This window comes from Cricetulus griseus, chromosome 6 (assembly GCF_003668045.3).
Source record: "Cricetulus griseus strain 17A/GY chromosome 6, alternate assembly CriGri-PICRH-1.0, whole genome shotgun sequence".
Taxonomy (NCBI): Eukaryota; Metazoa; Chordata; class Mammalia; order Rodentia; family Cricetidae; genus Cricetulus; species Cricetulus griseus.
This window is the reverse complement of record NC_048599.1, coordinates 148,691,941-148,712,222: the sequence shown is the minus strand read 5'-3', so window position 1 is coordinate 148,712,222 and position 20,282 is coordinate 148,691,941. Positions and strand designations below refer to the sequence as shown.

The following is a 20,282-nucleotide window of genomic DNA, read 5'->3' as shown; positions in this document are numbered from 1 at the left end:
AGTGCTATTAAATATTTGTATTGGTTCTAGTTACTAAAATTAATCAGTTAACAGTGAACTTAGTTACAGCCAGGCATGGTGGCATACACCTTTAATCCCAGCACTCTGGAGGCAGAGGCAGGTGCATCTCTGTGAGTCTGAGGCCCACCTAGTCTACACAAAGTGAGTTCCAGGACAGCCAAGTCTACACAGAGAAACCCTGTCTTGAAAAAAACCAAACCAAAACACCAATCAACAAAAAAACAAAACAAAACTATCCACAGAGGCAGGAGAGATGGCTCAGGGGTTAAGGGCACTTTCTATTCTTGTATAAGAATGGAGTTCAGGCTGGGTGGTGGTGGTTCAGGCCTTTAATCCCAGCACTCAGGAGGCAGAGGCAGGCAATCTCTGTGAGTTCGAGGCCAGCCTGGTCTTCAAAGAGAGTTCCAGGACAGTCTTCAAACCTACAGAGAAACCCTGTCTCAAAAAACCAAAACAAACAAACAAAAAAGAATGGGGTTCAGGGAGGACAGGAGAGGGAACTGGGATCGATATGCAAAATAATATTGTGTTTTAATTTAAATAAAAAAATTAAAACAACAACAAAAAAGAATGGGGTTCAGTTCCCAGCACTCACATGGTAGCCAACCACCACCTGTAACTCCAATTCCAGGGGACATGAAGAAGCCCTCTTTTGTCCTCCAAGGCACCAGGCACTCACATGTTGTACAGACATACATGCAGGGAAAACAACCATATAACAGTAACAATAACTCTTAAAAAAAAAAAAAAAACAGACATACATGCAGGGAAAACAACCATATAACAGTAACAATAACTCTTAAAAAAAAAAAGAATTACACATAATGCAAAATGTCAAAATACAAAGTAAATAAAACTGACCATTTCCTTATTCTGAAACTATCACCTTGGCTATGCTCCCCACCTCCTTACCACTCACTCATTTAAGTTGCATTCCTTCTGCCTATACTAGAGATTTTTTCTGTTTCCCTTGGCTATCTAATTAGGTAACATGGCTATACCTTTCTATTACACACCAATGCTACTCTAGTATCATCATTTCTGTGAGTTCAAGATAAACATTTGTGTTATGTTTTATTTCTTTTCTATTCACTACCAAGTGTCTGATCTACACTAAGCACCTACAGGGATAGGGTTATGGTAAGAAACAAGACATGCTGTTTATCCTTGCAATTAGATATCCCTTAGAGTAGTATGCTGTGGAATAATCCTTTTGTACACTGTGAATATGTATTATTCTAATTGGCTTAATAAAGAACCGACTGGCCAACAGCTAGATAGGAAGAGGTTAGAGAGAAAGACTGAGAGAATGCTGGAAGAAAGATGGAGTCACCAGCAGAGAAAGGAGATGACCATAATAGGCTGAAAAAGGGGACTGCCACGTCATATATCGCAGATAAGAAATATGGGTGAATTTAAGTTCTAAGAGCTAGTAACAAGTCTAAGCTAAGGACTGAGTGAGCATTTATAATTAGTAAGTTTCTGTGTGGTTATTTGGGAACCAGCTATTGGGATAGAGCAGACTGTGGGGACAGAAAAGTCTGCCTACAGTAGTAAAGAAAATGTTTTTGTATTGCAGTACAATGCTTGATATATGCACGGGCGTTATTGCCTGGCAGGGTTCTATTATAACACCCTATGGTCATCTCAAACCAAATCATTCAACCTGCATATCTCATACAACTATATTCCTCCAGGTTTTTCCCTATCCCAGTTAACCACTGATCCAAGAGAAACAAAGAAGGAAAACTTTGATTTTTCATTTTCTTTTTTTCATTTTTCAATACAGTGTTTCTCTGTGTAGTATTGGCTGACCCAGAGCTCACTCTGTAGACCACACTGGCCTCAAACTCTCAGAGATCTGCCTGCTTCTGCCTCCCAAGTGTTGGGATTAAAGGCATGTGCCACCATAACTCAGACAATTCTTTTTCTTACTCTAAATCAATTTTAACAGTAAGCTTCACTCTCTAGCCCAGTAGCTCTCCTAATGCTGCGACACTCTAATATAGTTCCTTATGTTGTAGTGACTCCCAACCATAAAATTACTTTCATTGCTACTTCATAACTGTACTTTTGCTATTGTTATGAATTGTAATGTAAATACCTGTGTTTTCTGATGGTCTTAAGTGACCCCTGTGAAAGGGTCGTTTGGTGACCCACAGGTTGAGAACTGCTACTCTATTGATTCTCTCTGGTAATTCATTCCCTAGTTACAGATTTTCTAAATATTACATATGATCCTATAGCCAATTCTTCACTAACTTCCTCAAAATCTCTGCTAATTACTGAATGAAAGCACGAAGGCTGGTGGGATGGCTCAGTGGGTAAAGGTACTTGCTTCCAAACCTGAGTACTTGAGTTTGCTATCTCAGGAACCTACACGGTGAAAGGAGAAAACAGACCCCTACAACTAGTCGTCTGACCTCCCTACACATGCACAAAGTAAGTAGATATATAAATAAATGTCTTTAATTTTTTTTTTAAAGCAGAGTTGGCTGGAGGCTGGAGAGATGGCCAGTATAACAACTGAGAGCATGGACTGCTATTCCAGAGGAACTGAATTTGATTCCCAGCGCCCATATTGTGGCTCATAAATATCTTTAACTCCAGTTCCAGGGGATCCGATATCCTCTCCTGGTCTCTACAGGTACCAGGCATATTCATGATACAAAGACATGCATGCAAACAAAGCACCAATACACACAAAATAAAATAATGGCTTTTCCTTTGGCATATTTAATTTTGATTTTTAATAGATAACCTTGAAGTTCAAGATGACAGTTAAAAATTCTCTAATTAAAAAAAATAAAATAAAAGGGAGCTGGAGAGACAGCTCAGTGGTTATGAACATTGGCTACTGCTCTTCCAGAGGACCCAGATTTTAATTGCTAGAACCCACCTGGTGATTCACAACTGTCTGTAACTCCAGTTTTAGAGAATCAGATACCCTCTTATAGCTTCTGTAGGCACCAGGCACACATGCAATACACAGACATACATGCAGACAAAATACCGATACACATAAAAATGATGTTAGAAAACAAAATGAAGCCCAAATTCTTTGAATCACTTACTCTTTGAAATCTTGAGCCTGGTTATTATTTTAATCTTACCAAATCATACCACATAATCAACCAAATATTTCGCTAACCTTTAGGCATGGAAGCCTCTGTATGGGGTGGTTCTTAAATGAGAAGTGTGCCTCTATTTCTCCAGTGTGCTTTTTTATCCCTCCAAAAACAATCTAATGACACAGGTAAGCAATTTTTCCCTCCTTATTCTGAAATGCTCATTTTTCCATGCTAGGGCTTCTAAGTCTTTTTGTTAGCTTTTAAGTTTTATCACAAGAATTATGATATATACTATACAATATAATAAGCAAGTTATACCTCTCTTTTACTCTACTATACTAACTCTCCAGTCATTTTAGAAGTATTACCTATAAACTATCAAGCTACACGCTGGGAATACATGGTCACAATGCAGTTCAACCGAGGATCAAAAATACACAGAAAATTACATCCACACCCAAATTTACCCCCCTCCCCAAAAGCACCTAAACAATATAGCATGACAAATAAAAAGTATTTAACACTATATCACGTATTCTAAGAGATAATTTAAAGTATGTGGTTGTGGCATATGCAAAGGTGTCCAGATTATATTCAAATACTACACCATTTTAGCATGTGTAGGGTCTTTGAACCAATCATCTGCCCTGCTAGATACTGTGGGACAATTACCAAATGAGTGTAACGGGGGGATCTAATACTAGAAAGAAATGACCAATAAGCTACACTCTATGCAAGAATATGTATATGGGATTACAGCTACAGAAAACTAACAGGAAAAACCTGAAACCTAACAACAGTACATTTTTTTGAGACAAAAATCTCACTGCATTGCCCCATTTAGCCTTAAAATTGACTCTTGCCTCAGCCTCCAGGGTGCTAGAATTACAGGAATATGCCAACCAACGCCCGCTACTACCCTTGAACATCTCTGACTCTATCAAAACCCCAAGCGTCATGGCCAACAAGATAGTTAAACAACACTGAGTCTCAAAACATACCTTGGATTTCCTTTGGAACAAACACACTCATTGTTTCCTTCCTATTCCCCACCATTTTTCTGTGTTGCTCAGTAAGCAAATGAGTACAGCTTTATGGAATCTTAAGAAGGATGCTTAAAACATCTTGCTAAATCTAAAAAGAAAGTATTATGTATTAATTATTGAGTGCCAATTTTTGGCCCAATGTGGAGCCAGAAAGACTTAAACACATTATTGCCAGTGTGACACTAACCTTGGAAAATGATTATTAACTTTCTATGTCAAACAAAAGCTAAGACAGGTTGGGTAACTTGCTTTATTTAGTTAAGAGGAAATTATAAAGCTTGGTGTAAATCCAGGCACCTAAGTGTTCCTGTTCTTTTCTGAGTTGTATCTCACTCTTTGGTATCCCTATCTCCATTCTTTGCCTGTTGTCTGTGCTGTGTCCTTTGAAAATTCAACTCTGGTTAAGATGACTCTCAGTTCAGGAACTAGAACACAACAGGAAGCAACAAAACAAGGCTCAAAGATTAGTTATAGCTGGTCAGTTCCCATAGGGTTCTTATCTTTTAAAGCAAAATGAGACAGGTCAACAGCAAAAGTCATTATTGCCATGGCAAACAAGAAGACCTGAATTCAGATCCTTGGGACCCATTTTAAAGAAAAAAGCTGGGGTGTGGGGTGGGCAGAACTCTGAAGCTCACTGATCAGGTAGCTGACTGATGAGCTTCAAGTTCAGCAAGAGAATCTATCTCAAAACATGAATGCAGAAAGCAATTTGAGACCAAGTAGCAATGTCTACCACCAGCTCCCACAAAGAACAATAACTAGGGTCTACAGGGGGCTCAGTGGCAGAGCACATGCTTGGCATGTGTGAGACTCTGGTTTGATTCCCGGCACCAAAATTAAACAAGCAGAATAACAAGGGAATGCACATATTTTAGTCTAGGTTCTTTTCTGTCAGTCTTTAAACTGTTTCCCCTGGCACTAGTTTTTACATGAATTTCTCATAGCATATCCCCTTGAAAAGGATGGAACAGATCTAACGAACTCAATGGAAAACCCTCCTATTTTTAAAAATACAGATTATTTCCCACCACTAACTGCTAAACAAGAGGCATGGTTTTGTTTTAAAGTCTGATTCTTAACTTGGGGCTGCTTCTTTGAATTATATTAGTGAAGTAATGGAATTATGTTCAAGTAAGCCTTCTGATTAATTTCAGCTTAACTTTAAAGACCAAAACCAAAAGAAACTTATCTTGTATCTACTCACAATTAAAAATTAGAAAAGCCAGCTTATCTAAAAGTCACTCTTCAACAAATTGAGACAAAGTTTTCGTTTAAATGTTCTACAAGTTGAAATCCATGCACTGTAACCGCCCCATCTGAGGCGTGTGTAAGTGTCAGGTGTGTGGCACTAAGCACATCACTGTCATCTAGGATTTCTCTCATCTCCAGCCTTTTGCAGTCACCATTCCATCTTCTGTCACCATGACTATTATACTCTTGAATACCTCTTTTTTTGGGGGGTGGGGGTGAGGGGTCAAGGCAGGGTATTCTCTGTGGCTTTGGAGGCTGTCCTGGAACTAGCTCTTGTATACCAAGCTGGCCTTGAGCTCACAGCTCACAGAGATCCGCCTGCCTCTGCTTCACTAGTACTGGGATTAAAGGAATGCACCACCAATGCCCTGCAATCTGACTTTTTCAAGATGGCTTCTTTCATTTAGTATAGTATCATCAAAGTCAATGTTGTAGAAGGCAAAACATTTTTAAGGGAAAACTTTTTTTTTTTAAGAGATTGAATCACAAGTCATATATATTGTTTATCCTTATTACCCAGGTTAAAACCCTGAAAACTCAAAAAATAAGGGGTTGAAGAGAAGACAACTACGAGCACTTGCTGTTTTTACAGAAGACTTGGTTTTGGTCCCAGCACCATGTAGACACTCACAACCACTTGAAACTCCAGTTCCAGAGGATGTGACCCTCTCTTCTAGCCTCCACAGAGACCAGGCACACACATGGTGCACATGTAGGCAAGTAAACAAAACCCTTACAAAAGGAGTATAGTTAAGTACCTACAGAAAGTCAATGCTTTTAGTTATTTTTCATTTTCTCATGAGTAATCAAGCCTTCTTATTTATCTAAAGGCTAACAATGTAGTCTAACAGGAAAAAAAATGAGTAAGAGTTAAATCTTGATGTTTCTCCTTAAAATCATAGATAAAAAAAAAAAAAACCTTAGTGAGTGATATGATTTCAGTTATGTAAAATGAGGGGACTGAACCTTACTATTTTATGAATTACCTAAGAAAGGAGAAAACATTAGGTGCTTTGCAGTAGAATAATCCATGAACTAGGTATAAGTAGCTCCATTTTAATCAATGAACTTAATGTCAAATTTATTGAGTAGGTTTACCTCCAATGACATATTCCTCCGACTGTACCTTGATACTACTAACAAAAAGTACCAGGAGTAGGAAGAGAAGTGTACATATGAGAATTCTCTTAACTGTGTTGATTGGCTGGATGCAATACTGCTAATATTGAAAATACAAAAGACTAGAAATAGAAATGGTCTTCCTATGTTCCTATGGCTACTTCAGGACACAGTACTTTTTCTTCCCTCCAGAACTCTAAGTATGCTGGCTTTATGCCACTTCAAAGAAGTACCTCTTAGTCGGGTACTAAATCTATCTCAAAAGACCATTTCTTAAAGCCCAAATAAAAAAATTTTAAACATTGGACTGGTTCAGTATTAGCTTTTTGAGGCCAGACAGAAATCAGTTTTTTGTTGTTGTTTTGTTTTGTTTTGAGACAGGGTTTCTCTGTGTAGCTGTGGCTATCCTGGAACTCATTCTGTAGATCAGGCTGGCCTTGAACTCACGGGATCTGCCTGCCTCTGCCTCCAGAGTGTTTGTTAAAAGCATGCCACTCCCCTCCCCGGCAAAAAATCAGCTTTTATTTGAATACACAGAGGATGTAACTCATGAGAACAAAGAAACAATTTTTCTTCTGCAAGTACTCAGCAGTCTAGACAAAGAAAATCCTATGTCACAGCAAGAGATTTATATGACATATCCCTACCACCTATTGGCAGAAACAGTTCATTCATCAGGATACCTTCAAAGGCATAGAAGCTCATTACAAAAACATTAAAATCATTGGCTATTTCCATCAATATTCTACACATACTACACATTTAATCCAATTTAGATGTAAATTGACTTCAAACATTCTTAGTCAAGGTGGGTATAGTGGCTCAGGTCTTTAACCCCAGCACTTGGGAGGCTGGTGGATCTCTGAGTTCAAGGCCAGTCTGGTCTACCTACTAGGTTCTAGGACAGCCAGAGCTACATGAGAGACCCTCTCTCAAAACAACATTCTCAGTCTGCATAACTGAAAGGGAGGTTAGCCCTCCCCCCCAACCCCGCCCCCAGAATTGGTACAGGACATATCCAGACACCAAATTCTCAGCATAGAGGAGATATATTACCCAGGAAGGGCAAAGGCGGTGGCAGCAGCAGCAAAAGCAGCAGCAAACAAGCAAGAAACCAAGAGAGCAAAAGAGTAAGAAAAGCAAGAAACCAAGAGAGCAAGAGAAGATAACAAGGAAGAGAAGCAAGAGGTGTTTTTGAAGAGGTGTGTTTTAAGGGGAAAAGGGGGAGTCTGTGCTAGGATGAGCTGGTAAGTCCTGACTGGACATGTTAGCCAAATAATGAATTTTGATTTTTGGACCTTGATGTTTTGTCTCAGAAATGAGTGATGGCCAAATAAGGGATAGCACTTGGGGGCTAGCTTTAGTAATGTAATGGTTTTTAGCAAGGGAAAGAACAAAAAGGGAAAAAGGGCAAAACCTGTCTGCAGTGTTTGCTATGCTCAGTCCCGTTAGGGCCCTTCAACAATACTTCTTTTAAGTGATTGAAAGACTAATCCTTAGAAGTAGATCCAGACTGTTCACTATGGGTTGTAATTACCAAAATGGATACTGGAAATTGGAAGAGAAGGTTCAAAAACAAATTTCTGTTAAACTGAGTAATGCCGGGCGTTGGTGGCATTTGCCACCAATCCCAGCACTCAGGAGGCAGAGGGCAGGTGGATCTCTATGAGTTCGAGACCAGTCTGGTATACAAGATCGAGGTCCAGGACAGCCTCCAAAGTCACAGAGAAACCCTGCCTCGAAAGGCCCCTCCCCGCCGAAAAAGCAAAACAAAACAAAACAAAACTTTTGAGTAACAATGTTAAATTTACCATAGAAACTCATAATTAACACACCCTAAAAAAGTACAGGATACCAGTGAGGTGCCTTTCCATACTTCCTGAAGCCAAAGCCAGATCACTAGCCCAGGCTACCATAGCCTCAAAAAAAAAAAAAAAAAAAAAAAAAAAAAAAAAAGAAAGAAAGAATATATAATATATATAATTATATATATATATATATATATATTATATATATGTCACAAAGATTTATAGAATGCAAAGCCTAGTGCCTTCAGAAATTCTTACCAAGTATGCATTGGGTTCTTGGGGAAGTACAAACCTCTAAATTTGGTAGCCTAGCCAAACAATTAAAATCTATTTTCATATTTTACTGCCAAGTATTTAGTGCTAGTAATGAATTTAAAAGAACTAGGGTCTTATTTACTTTATAATGACTGAAAGAAGGGATGGGGATACTTGGGCCTTATAAAACTCTACTCTGAAAGAGTCTTCAGAGTACTGGTCAACTCAAAAGAGAAAGGAAACTTCTAGGCCAAACTCTACAAAGGAGCATGCTCATAACTTACACAATTCCATATGTGGTCAATCTTTACACATGAAAAGGAACAAGGCTGTTAAGAGTCAACAACGGCCCGGGCGTTGGTGGCGCATACCTTTAATCCCAGCACTCGGGAGGCAGAGGCAAGCTGATCTCTGTGAGTTCGAAGCCAGCCTGGTCTCCAGAGCAAGTGCCAGAATAGGCTCCAAAGCTACACAGAGAAACACAGTCTCGAAAAAAAAATCAAGAAGAAGAGTCAACAACGGTGGCTGCAATCTAAGTGTAAACACCCATCAATATTATTTTTTTCTCTTCTTCTTCTTCTTCTCCTCCTCCTCCTCCTCCTCCTCCTCCTCCTCTTCTTCTTCTTGCCTCTGCCACTCTCACCTGGCTACGTTTTTGTTTTTGTTTTTTTAAAGATTAACAACACCATAAAAGGAAGAAAGTGCCAGAGGACAACCAGGTAACCAGTTTGTGAAGAAATGAAAACATTCCTAAACAGTCTTAGGTGAGGTAGCATTTTCCTTTCAGGAATATACATGGGTATCTATTCCTTATCTCTAAACGTTTTTCCATAAGATTATGAAAAATTGGTTAAAAAATGCAATACATACAAAGTACCAAAATGATTTAGATATATGATCAAATAGGGACCTGAAAGTAAACAGAGTTCTAGTTACAAGAAAATACTGAATCTTGTACTTATTCATTTACTTGCTAAAGAAATCTAATGATATCCGGCAATATTGGAAGTTGCAAAGATAATTAAGAACAGCCTGTGTCAAAACAGTTTCTTCAATTGTGTTTCTGAGTGTATGTGTAAGTCTGCTTGGCTAACGCTGCAATTCTGAAATCTACCACCAAGGCACACTGTCCTGCCCAACACTGTGTTTTGCTTTGCTTTTTAGCTCAGACTCTCTCTCTCTCTCTCTCTCTCTCTCTCTCTCTCTCTCTCTCTCTCTCTCACACACACACACACACACACACACACACACTCATTCACACACAGTTGAAGAAATGAGAAAATGCACAACATAGCAATATGGCCAACTCTAATCATGAAACTGACTAATATTTCATATTAAAATTACATGTAAATTGTTTTGGGGGGGTTGGGAGGTTGTTGTTTTTGAGAGCCTTACTATTTAGCCCAGGCTGGGCCTTGAACTCATGATCCTCCTACTTCAACCACTGAGCATGATATGTAAATTAAAATATAAGTATATTCAAATCAATCATGCACTCAAATTTTAATTCAAATTTAGACCTATAAAGAAGATCAGAAATAATTCTCTCCTTTGTTCATTTTCACTTAAGTAATCTTTGGTTAACTCTTCAATATACAATATAATCTATAGCAACATATGTAGATATGAATTAAGACAAGACCTTAGCTTACATTAAAAAGTTATACATGTGCCAGTTGGTGGTTGTGCGAGTTCTAGGACAGCCAGGTGTACACAGAATAATCCTGTCTTGAAAAACTAAAAAGTTATACACTTCCCTGGCACCAAAGTTTTTTTTTTCCCAAATGACTTTTCAACTTGACAGTTTCACTACCTTCCATTGTTTCTCTAAATAAACAATGCAGCTGGAAGTCAAGTGATATACTTACATCACTTTCTATCCACAAGAATGCAAACACAGGTGTTGATCTAAATGAAACTACCAAATATACTGTGAAACCCTGTCCTTGACAGTTTTCTCCTGTGGGGGAGTGAGACCCCAACCCCCAAATCTCAAATTGGAATTGGAGCACGGTTTTAAAAAGAGTGCCACAAGCATGAGCAGTTTAACAGTTCACTTAGGACCTGTGCCTCCAAGATAAGCAGATCTTTCGGGTACCACAGGTATGGGTATGCTTGCAAGAACAGGTGCAGAGTACAAATGTATGTATTTGAAAGGTCTATGGTCCTGACTACTATCAGGGAATGGACAGCGCACTCCTGGAAGGCTGGGGATAGCCTCTGGGCTGACTCACATAACCCCGAAAGGTGCTGAAAATCAAGAAACAACAAGGCGCTGGTGCAAGCAGTTGTTCTCGTGGACGGAAAGAGTGCGATGCCAAAGACACTTTAACTGCAGGTGGAGAGTATGAGGCAGAAAACACCAGTAAGAGAAAGCAGAGCGTCACTGAAAGACAGCCAGTCTTTCAAATTAGGCGCAGTCAGAGAAGCCAGCCGGAGGCCCAAGCCAACCTCAATCACACACACACCGACCTAGTGGGCAACGGGGGAAACTGAGGCGGCGGACACCAGCAAATCCCCAAACAAGAAATAAAGAGAAACTGGCTTTGCTGGGAGGGGAGAGACCTCGCCTAAGGCAGCAGCTGCAGGGCTTGCGAGACAGACACCCACCCAGACAAGGGGAACCGGTTAGGGCAGGGGCTCCCGGAGGGTAGGGCCCGCGCATGCGCCATCTGAACGCCGTGACCGCTTTCCCACACCCACTCTACGCTCCCCTCAGAACTCGGTCCGTCGAGGGAGTCCCCCCTCCCCCCGCAACCCGACCCCACCCGGCAGGAGGAGAAGGCAACAGGGCTTCATCCGGGGCGGTGGAAGTCTCCCCGCCTCCGGGGTCGGAAGACCAGGGTGAGAGGAGGGGAACGGCGACCATACCAGACCTGCTGCCGCCGAGCGCCGTCCGGGAGGCTCCGCCGCTTGGGCCTCCGCACCGCCCTCCCTCTCCTCTCCCGCCCCACCTGCTCACGTGAAGCGACTCCTTCCGCCCTCCGGCCCGCCTCCCACCCCACCTCATAGGATCCGCGTCCTCCCGAGGCGGAGCTTCCTTCCCCGCAGCCCTGCCTGGGCTTGGAGCATGTCGGAGGGCCTGCGCCTGCGCCTGCGCCTGCGCCTGCGCCTGCGCCTGCGCCTGCGCCTGCGCCTGCACCTAGGCTCACCCTCCACTACCCACTACAGCGGCTGCAGCCTAAGCTTGCAGTCTGGAGGTGTCCCTGCGTTCACTCTTAGGGAGCAAGTTCTAAATTTGCAAGGCAGCACTTAAAGCCCACCCAACTCCCCCAACAGCTACCGAGGCGCGCAGAACCAGGGATTGTGATAGGTGGTTTAATAAAAACATGTCTCTCATTTCAAGATTACGTGACAGAATCCGATCTACAAATCAGACTTCAGATTCCCTAGAGTTACCTGGTTTCGGGCACTGAAGAAACTAGGAACGAATAAGCTGTTTCAAACCGTGACTCGAAGACGACAATTTTATTTGAAAAGTATTACAAATTTAATACAAAGCAATAGCAATAAAGCAAAGTTTAGGGTTCCTGTTCAGGATGAATACACAATGTATCCGAGAACAAAAGAGGTGTTGTGCAAGTTTTTAAAAAATTATTTTGTTGTTGCTACTGAGGAGTGAACTCAGGACCTCATGCATTTACCACGCAGCTATAACCGCAGACTTATTTTTAATTTTGAGACAGGGTCTCACTGAGTTACCCCTAGGCTGCCTTTGTGAAGCAAGCAAGCCTTGAATTTCTCATCATCCAGTCTCGACTTCCTAGGAAGCTGGGATTACAGGTCTTTGTCACCAGGCCAGATATTGCCAATACACAAGACTTAGTAATTTCTACCTCTAGAGCTGCTAACTTGTTATGAAAGACCCCAGAAGAGGTATTTTCGCAGAAGGAGACCCGTACCCAGAAATCAGCGAGACCACGAACTTGGATGCAATCAGCAAGAGGCTTTATTGGATACACGGGTACCCGGGGCGACTTAGCTTCTGTGAGGCCAAGCGTCCCGAGCCAAGGGAGAGGGTTCCTTATATAGCAAAAAGCACAGTATAGAAGCAAAGAGCATAGTTACAGGGATTCTATTGGACAATTCAAATGAGGCGCAGGGTCAATTTAGGTCAGCATGTTCTCAGCATATGAAAATCAGATAAAGCTGACTAGGCTCTATCTAGGGTACACAGTGGTTGTGACAGACCCGGCAGTTGCTCCTTATGCGTCCAGATGGCTGACCACAGATATCCTGTTTGGCAAACAAGTTGTCCCAACGCCCTGACCTTTTATTCTCAGAAACGGTTCTGGGTGGTCTTGGTCTCTTGGTCTGTAATTTAGCTAGCCCAAGAGAGGGAGCTTATGGGGCAGGGGTCTTTCATTCCCCCATTTCTCTTGTAACTGAATGGAATCTTTCATTCAGAGGTCCCTGGATATTCTGGATCTATTTGCTTTAGCTGGTGGTATTGTTGGTTTAAGACTAAGGCCTGTATGGCAGATAGTCGTCTCTGATGAATTGAGTCATCTTATTTAGAATGCAGGGACCAAATATGAGGAGTAAAAATAGAATAATCAGAGGTCCCATGAGTGTGGATACAAGGGTAGTGAACCAGGGGGACTTATTGAACCATCCCTCGAACCATCCTTGTTGAGATTCAAATAGCTGCTGCCTCTGCTTAAGTCTTTCTCTAAGTTTGGCCATGCTGTCTCTAACTATTCCTGTGTGGTCTGCATAGAAGCAGCATTCTTCCTTGAGGGCAGCACATAGTCCCCCTTCTTGTAGAAATAATAAATCTAATCCTCGTCTGTTCTGCAGGACCACCTCAGAGAGTGATATTAAGGATTTCTCCAGGGCGCTGACTGACTCTTCTAGGGCCTGGATATCTGTATGCATGGCTTGTTGTAGAAGTTTGAAATGACCAGTTTCCTGCAAGGCAACCGCACCAGTCCCTATTCCAGCGGCTACTGCTCCCATAGTTATTCCTCCTAATAATAGGGCCACGGTTAAGGATATTGGTTCCCGTTTATGTCGGGTTGATTTCTCTAGTACATTGTAAACATATTCAGGTTGGTGGTATGTGACCTTGGGCCGAAGTTCTATTAATATACAAAAGTCAATGGTTGCATTGAGGACAGTGGTAGAGACGCAGGGAGTCAAACCAGTACTGCAAGCCCAATAAGTTCCATAAGGGGCAATAAGGTATCGGCTGTCTTGAGATAATGGCTCTGTTTGGTTACATAACTCTTGATGTGAGGGAGGAACCTTGCCTATGCATAGTCCCTTTCCTGAGACCTCGGACATTGTGAGCTTGTGCTGCATGGCAGCTCCACAACTGGTAGGCACTGAGGTCTGGTTAGAATAGCTGCCTAGTACTGCTATACCTTCATAATATGGGGGCTGGGAAACTAGGCATAGCCAGCATTCCTGAGTCTTGTTGGGGTCTGAGAAATTTAAGGCTTGGTAGACCCCTTGGACTAATTGTAATAATCTATCTCCAGTACCCAGGGGGGTCCCTGGTTATCTCGGTGATTGGGGCGTCTTGGGAAGAGGAGGAGATAACAGGACCTGGGGTAGGAGTGACAGCTTTAGGGATGGTAGGGGGTTTAGGGACTTGGAATTGGGTTGGGGCCCTCTGGTCCGCTATTACTGGGTTTGGCCCGACTGATTGCTTAGGGGAGTAACTTGCCGGTACAGGGAGAACAAGGTAACCGGATCTTTCCCTGCTCGATATAGCCGGAGTCCCCAGACTTTAGGACTGTCCCAAGTAGCCCTTTTTCCGGCATCTGTGAACCTTAGGATGAGAGGGTTACATCTTCCTCCGGGGGTGGCGCCTCTAATGTTTCCCCCTTTGGTACTGTCATAACAGGGTCCACAGATTTTAAGCCCACATTTCCGTGATCCTGTCTCTATATACCCTGGGATTTCCCTCCGTTTGAGGGTGATGAAGTCCCAAGAGGAGGAGGGTTTCCAATAAGCATCTCCTGTGGTCTCACATCCCCAGCTTGCACAATATCCCTCCTGTGGCCCCCCGCATTTATCGGTTGGTTTATGACCGGGGCAGACATAAAAATCCTTTCCTCTTGTTCTCATCCTTCCCCCAGGGTGATGGCATCCGTACCCTGGGAATGGTTCCTGGTCCGAGGGATTCCAATCAGACCCCACTAAGTCACATAGGTCGACATAGAGAGGAGGGAACCCATCGTGTAGAGTCCCTATATAAGTGCTGAGGTTGGCTACTTCCCCGGTCCCTAGATTGGCTATTTTCCAGGTAATATTGTAAACCCGGTGGGGACTGGTAGTTTCATGGGGGATAAACAGACAAACAATCAATAGAAGGGTGTACGAGAGAGTCTTATCTTTAAATGATTTTGAGTGCGGTGCGCGGTCCATTCTAATGCAGTGGCTGAATCAGTGGGGGTGGTAAGCAAAACGATGTAGGGTCCCTTCCAGCGGGGTTCGAGGTTCTTGGACTGGTGACGCCGGACCCAGATGGTGTCCCCGATCTGGTAGGAATGGGGAATGGTAGGATGGTCCCTCTGGTCTTTATAAGCTTGAGCAAGGGGTTTCCAGACCTCCCGTTGTACTAGTTGGAGGGCCTGTAAATGAGCTTGGAGAGAAGGGGAGTTAGCAAAATCTGAGACATCTTGATCAAGGAAGTTAATGGTAGGGGTAGGTACTCCATGCAGGATCTCAAAAGGTGTGAGCCCATGTGGCCCAGGGGTATTGCGAGCGCGGTAGAGTGCTAGGGGGAGTAGGAGGACCCAGTCTCTAGTGCCAGTTGCAAGCGACAATTTTGTTAAAGTCTCCTTAATTGTTCTATTCATCCTTTCTACCTGTCCTGAACTTTGGGGTCTATAAGCACAATGTGATTTCCAATCAATCCCCAACAAGGCGGCCACTGACTGACTTACCTGGGAGACGAAGGCGGGCCCATTGTCTGTCCCCAGTACCTGAGGCATCCCATAACGGGGAAAGATTTCTTCAAGCAATTTCTTAGTAACGATCTTGGCTGTTTCGTGTTTAGTAGGGAAGGCTTCAACCCATCCTGAGAAGGTGTCTTCTGCCAACTTTAGAGCCTGCGTGAGTGCAATGAGCTCTGCCCTCTGCGCGAAGGTTCCAGGAGGGAGCGCCTGGGCCCAGACGACCTGATCCTCTGAGGTGACCGCCGCACCAGCCCTCCGTTCTCCTTGATGCAAAAAGCTGCTTCCATCCGTGAACCAGATGTGGTCCGGGCTGGGTAGAGGCTGGTCAGTCAGGTCGGGTCTTGTCCCATGGGCCTCGGCCAGTACCGGTCTCGAGCTGGAGCTGCCGATCTGTGGTCCAACGGTACTGCTTTCTGCCTGTAGCCCCCTGTACCCATGCAGTCCGGTGACTCAGGGGTCCGGGTGACTGATTCAGAACGGAATGTTGTACCCCTGTATCGACTAGGAAGGTGACTGGATGCCCCCCGACTCACAGTGTTATCCTGGGCTCAGGGGGGGGCTCCTGGCCCTGACTTCCCTAATCTTCTAGGTTTAGGAGGTTGGAGGTCCTGGGCCATGGAGGCTGGGCCCGGGACGTCTTCTTAGGGCAATCTCTTGCCCAATGTCCTTTTTCCTTGCAGTAAGCACATTGATCCCTGTCCAGGTGGGGCCCCCTTCTGTCATCCCTCTGCCTATTCTGTCTCTGACCTGTCACTACTGTGGCCAATAGCCTGCTCATCTCTCTATTCCGTTTACGGTCTCTCGCAGCCTCTTTCTCCTCTGCTTCTTGTCTCAGTCTTTCCTCTCTTTCCTGGGCTTCCTTCCTCCAGCGTTCTTCTCTTTCTGTCTGTGTCTCTCTCTTATTAAAAATACGTTCTGCTTCCTTCAACAAATCTTGGAGTGTATATCCCTGTATCTAGCCTTTGAAGCTTGTTTCTTATGTCCAGGGCTGACTGCCAAATAAAGGACATAGAAACGCTGGTGGCCTGACCTGGATCTTCCGGATCATAGGGAGTATACATCCTATACGCTTCTTTTAGTCTCTCTAGAATAGCGGCGGGCAATTCCTCCGCCCCTGTATCATCTGCTTTATACCTGGGCCAAATTGGTGGGTCGGGGTCCTGCCCCCCGAGACCCGCTACAAGCAACTGGCGATAGAGACGCAGATGGGTCCTACCTGCTTCAGTGGTAAAATCCCATTCAGGTCTTTCAAGAGGGCAAGCCGCATCGATTTCATTGGGCAGCTGGGTGGGCTGCCCGTTGGCTCCTGGGACATTCTTCCGTGCTTCTAGTAGAACGCGCTGTTTCTCCTCCGAGGTTAAGAGGACCTGCAAAAGCTGCTGACAATCATCCCAGGTAGGTTGATGAGTTGTGAGGACCGACTCTATGAGAGATGTCAGCCTCACAGGGTCTGCAGAGAAAGAAGGGTTGTTATTTTACAGTTATAGAGGTCCGATGCTGAGAATGGCCAATACTGAGGTTGGCCATTCGGTCCAGTCCGGAGGGGCACAGTGGTTGAATCTGGAACGGGCTGCTCCCTGCGACCTCTCAGTCGGTGAGCCATTGGGGAAGGGTCAGGTGGGGGAGCCGGGGCCGCCTCCGCTGAGGCGGCGGGGGCCGCTTCTGCCTCTGGCGGGGGCGGCGGCGGTGCCGGATATGGCGGGGGTTCCTCAGTCAGTAGGTAATGGGGAGGGGGGTAGGGAGGAGTGGGTGTCAAGGGATTGGGAAGGGTAGGGGCCGAGGGAGTGGGTCGGCTGGAGCAGTTAGAGGGGGAAAGGAAGGAGGGGCCCTTGGGGTGTAGGAAAGGACGTACCCAGGGGGGAGGGTCCTGAACCAAGGCCTCCCAAGTGACTATGTATGCCACCTGGTCGGGAAGCCCCTGTGGTCCAGGATCCATAGTCTTCTCTTTCACCTGAAATATAGTTTGGGGGTTAAAGGTACCATCCTGCGGCCAGCCCACGTCAAAGGCTGGCCATTCTGAGGAACAAAGAGTAATCCATTTGCGTCTACGCACATCAACAGACTGGTTATGAGCATAATCCTGCACATCTCTCCAGTGCGAGAGTGTTAGGGACAAAGGAGTGGTGACAGTTTGCCCCATAGTTTCTAGACCTAGGAGGACACAAATGATGGTTACAAGACAAAGACCGAGTAACACAGAACAGGCTTTCGCGGCGCGGTTTCGACACAAGGTCGAAAGTAAAACTTCAGATGGGGCCGAAGAAGGGGGCCTCCCTTCCTCGTCCCCGATGAGGATAGCAAATCCCTCAACCTGAGGGGCTTCCCCAAACAGATTAGGAAGATGCCTAGGCATCTACCCTAGTCAGAAAACAGAAGTGAGCCCACTGAGGCTCCAGACGCTACCAGGACGTCTCCTGGAGCCGTGGTCCGGAGTCCGAACTCGTCAGTTCCTCCTCGGAGCTGCCAGATACAGATGTACGCAGCTGTGTACTACAGACGCAAGCGCAGTTCATAAGACGGATTCATACAGACAGACAAGACAAGACAAGACAGCGGATCCGCACAATGCTTACCTCCCAGACGTGGGTCGGTGGTCCCTGGGCGGGGTTCTCGATCCCGGACGAGCCCCCAAATGAAAGACCCCAGAAGAGGTACTTTCGCAGAAGGAGACCCGTACCCAGAAATCAGCGAGACCACGAACTTGGATGCAATCAGCAAGAGGCTTTATTGGATACACGGGTACCCGGGGCGACTTAGCTTCTGTGAGGCCAAGCGTCCCGAGCCAAGGGAGAGGGTTCCTTATATAGCAAAAAGCACAGTACAGAAGCAAAGAGCATAGTTACAGGGATTCTATTGGACAATTCAAATGAGGCGCAGGGTCAATTTAGGTCAGCATGTTCTCAGCATATGAAAATCAGATAAAGCTGACTAGGCTCTATCTAGGGTACACAGTGGTTGTGACAGACCCGGCAGTTGCTCCTTATGCGTCCAGATGGCTGACCACAGATATCCTGTTTGGCAAACAAGTTGTCCCAACGCCCTGACCTTTTATTCTCAGAAACGGTTCTGGGTGGTCTTGGTCTCTTGGTCTGTAATTTAGCTAGCCCAAGAGAGGGAGCTTATGGGGCAGGGGTCTTTCAGTTATCCAAACAAAGCACACTCTTTTCCTAATGAGTCATTTACAACATGAACCAGAAAAGCAGTAATACTAAAAAAAAAAGTTTTGTTGCTACAGTTCTTCTTTGCATCTGGTTCTTTACAAAGCACCTACACTACAGTGGGACAAGGATGATGTTTCTTTTTTCCTCATACACACCTATTTTAAAGTATGCAAATAATATGAGGAAGAAAGCATAATCTTGGGAACTCCTAACAAAATGTCTACTATTTTAGTAGCCAACTTTCATATAATCCTTGATTCATAAGTATAGTAAAATCACATGTATAAATTAAGGTTTCTTACATAAGATTTTATTATATAATCAGTATAATGTTTGGAGAAAATTTAAAAAAATAGAAACAAGTTAAAAAAATAGGAATGTCATATTTTCACCACCAATATTAATAGTTCAGTTAACAAGATTGGTTTAGTAATCCGATGTCTTTTTTTGACAAAGGGTCTCATGTAACCCCAGGCTTGCCTCAAACTCTTAGTCCTCCTGTCTCCATCTCCCAAATACTGGAATGACATACCAGTCAGTAATCTCCCTTTTCAATTAACAATACATACCTTATTTCTGATTATTACATCTAATTATTAGACCATGAATTGCCTCTAGTTATGCCCTTTAGGTGTTTGTTTAACTGTGCAATCTGAAGATGAATGGCTCTTTGCAGATATCTGAAAAACTGAAGTACAAAATTCCTGGATTTGAATAAAGTTTACTTCAAGAAGTCTACAGTGAATCATTTAGTTTGTCTTTTTCTTTTTTCTTTTCTTTCTTTTTTTTTTTTTTTTTTTTTTTTTTTGGTTTTTCAAGACAGGGTTTCTCTGTGGCTTTGGAGCCTATCCTGGAACTCGCTCTTGTAGATCAGGCTGGTCTTGAACTCACAGAGATCCACCTGCCTCTGCCTCCCAAGTACTGAGATTAAAAACTTGCACCACCACCGCCCAGCTAGTTTGTCTTCTAAACCCTACATTTTTGCAAACTAGAAGCTGTATCAGAAAGTTCAATGGATTTGAGACAAATACTCTGGACTAATACATGTCACTTAGGGTGTTGCCTTAGACTTGTTTCCTGGTATTAGATATGATGCAACTTATTTAGTACATAGTATTACTTGTTGTGTATAGTATGGGATGTTGATACTGAAATGGTAAGGATGCTTGTTTATAGACTCTCCTGGACTCTTCTTTCACTCTCTCTGTATCTCATGTATTCCCACCTAGCCTCAAATTCAATATAAAGCAGATGATGACCTTGGACCTCTGATCCCATTAGTTACAAGTATACACTAACACATTCAGTGTTATATGTGATTTGGGGCATCAAACAGGGTTTCTTGCCTGAAAAGTAAGCACTCTACCACCTAAGCTAAATCCTCAGCCCCTATAGAATCTTTTTACTGTTGGTGTTTTGCGATGGAGTTTCATCATGTAACTACTTTTTGTTTTGCTTTTTGTTTTTCAAGACAGGGTTTCACTGTGGCTTTGGAGCCTATCCTGCCACTGGCTCTCATGTAACTACTTTTTAAAAACAGATTTTTATTTTGGGCAGTGATGGTGCATGCCTTTGATCTCAGCACTCAGGAGGAAGAGGCAGGGGGATCTTTGAATTAGAGGCCAGCCTGGTCTAC

At 43.8% G+C, this 20,282-nt stretch overlaps 2 protein-coding genes across 6 annotated transcripts in view; one reads left to right on the top strand and one right to left on the bottom strand.

The window, feature by feature from the left end:
* The window catches only part of Dennd1a (DENN domain containing 1A), a 1,920,886-nt gene that overhangs the window by 837,285 nt on the left and 1,063,319 nt on the right, over positions 1–20,282 (top strand).
* The window catches only part of Rabgap1 (RAB GTPase activating protein 1), a 131,761-nt gene that overhangs the window by 104,456 nt on the left and 7,023 nt on the right, over positions 1–20,282 (bottom strand). For 2 of the 5 annotated variants that reach the window (XM_027423564.2, XM_027423563.2), the window contains exons 1-2: positions 11,454–11,535; positions 4,094–4,226 (exon numbers count right to left, since the gene is read on the bottom strand). The exons of 1 other annotated variant lie outside the window; for it this stretch is intronic. The gene's annotated coding sequence lies outside the window, so the exon portion shown is untranslated. Of the gene's footprint in view, positions 1–4,093; positions 4,227–11,448; positions 11,551–20,282 lie in introns of those variants that run through there. 2 more of the 5 variants (XM_027423562.2, XM_027423565.2) reach the window with 2 other exon arrangements.